The sequence below is a fragment of the Pteropus vampyrus genome, unplaced genomic scaffold (genome assembly GCF_000151845.1).
Source record: "Pteropus vampyrus isolate Shadow unplaced genomic scaffold, Pvam_2.0 Scaffold74, whole genome shotgun sequence".
Taxonomy (NCBI): Eukaryota; Metazoa; Chordata; class Mammalia; order Chiroptera; family Pteropodidae; genus Pteropus; species Pteropus vampyrus.
In genome coordinates, this window is record NW_011888855.1 from 6,328,914 (window position 1) to 6,330,914 (window position 2,001).

Here is a 2,001-nt window from a genome sequence, read left to right on the forward strand (position 1 = left end):
GAGGCACATACATTTCCACTTTGAAGGCAGTGCGATCAGGCATCAGAGAGAAAGATTGGAGCCGGATCCACCGGGAACAGAAGTAACACAGTCCTGAATATCACTTTAGCTTCCAGGTATCTAATCAAAAAAGTCAGCAAAATTGGCTGACACACATATGCTTTGTCTCTCCTTCCAAACTCTAATCAGAAGTTGTTCTTCCTAGTACAGAACTCTGAGGTGAATTTGTCAGATGGGTTCACACTAAACATAATGGGCAAATGTCTTCAGCCATAGTGAGGCAGAAAGACATAACAGTTCTTCAAGCCCTGTTTCATATCTCAATATCCAGTAAAAGTTGGGAGATTGTCCTTTCCCTTCATAGCTCTTATTGCAGTAGTATTGAAATAAATATTTGCGTAATGATTGATTAAAACCTGTTACCCCTTCCAGTCTCTCAGCTTGGGAACGGGGCTGAGCTTCTCTTGCCAACCATAGGACCCTCCCTAGAGTGGGCAAATGGATTTGGTTATGCTCGTTGGCTGGGCGCAGCTCACATACTCTGTGCCTTTGATGGCAGAGATACAAAAACGGTCGGCTCTCGCTCATTTGTGTTGAGTCCATCAGACAGACACACCAACCCATAAGCATATTTGGAGCATAGTGCTGGAGAAGAAATCCTCGAGCTAGGGCTGAAGGGCCTTGAGTGACATACAGGCCTTGAGTTTGCCTGGAACAATTTTCCACCCCTCCGTCTCCTCCCTGAGATAGTGCTGGGACGGGTGGGAAGGCAGAGAACCGGAGAATGAGGAGGAGAGGAAGTTGGAAAATTAAGTAGGAACCAGATACCACAGGGCTTCATAATCTTTGTTCAGAGGGTGGGATATTATCCTGAAGGCAAAGAGAAGCAGATGAGAGGTTTATACGGTGAGAGGTCTGGTCAGATGTATATTTCAGAAGGATCATTCTGCCCGGATAGTGAGAGATGGATTTGAGGAGGTGAGAAAGGAGATTATTGTAGCGTCATTCATTCAGCCACTCCATCCATCCTCTTCTTTGTCTGTCAGTTCACCTGTCCACCATGAGCATAAGAGGCTACGGCTTGGTGTGGGAAATATGAAAGGGAAAAGTTATGGCCCCTGCCTTTCTAGAGATGTCTCTTAGAGGTCCTCAGTTTACCCTTCTGTAAGCCTGGTGTGTCTCTCCCATCCTCAAGGCTCTGCGGCCAGTGCCTCAGCAGCCTTCCAGGTGTCTGCTTGCCGCATGGGGAGACAGGGTACTCAAGGCCCAAAGGGGCACAGCCACTACCATAGACAGACAGTTTTGGGAGACAGTGCACTGAACAGCCCTATCAGAAGCTTTTAAAATAATTACCCCTGCCTGCTCTGGCTGACTGGCTGACAGCAGCCTATTAGCTCTGAGTTGGAAATTCTGAATTGTTTCATGACAATTGAAAACACGATTAGAGGCCAGGAGGTAGCTGCCCATGAAATATTGATGTTTCCTCAGTGTCATGGGTCTGCTCCCCCTCAGCCAGGAACCCTGGATGCACAAGGCTGGTGGCTGCAAAGTGACTGCCATTTTTCCTGGGGCTCCTGGGGTGACTGCTCAGCGGGGAGATGGGAGTGTGTTTTTGTGCAGTCGTGAGAGTGGTTGGGGGACCTGCATCTCTAGTGTCTCACTCCATCCAAGCTGTGCCTCCAGCCCTTCAGCCACACTATGAGGGTCAAGCTGGATAGAACTTGGGGACTTGAGATGTTCTACGTGTTTTTGTTTGGCCCAGATTCTGCTCAGCACTCAAGGCTCATCTGGAGCCAGACTGGGTGGGAATCTCAGCTCTAGCCCTTTATCAATGCAAACCTCATTTTCTCAGCTGAGAATCAGGGGGATGCTGAGAATTCCTGCCTAGCAAAGCTAGGAGGCGGAGGTGCGCCCCTGAGTGTCGGGCCTGGCCTCAGCCGTGGCTCACTGGCTCATCAGGAGGTCCTAGGTCAGTTCAGGGCCAGCTATGGGAGCTCCAGC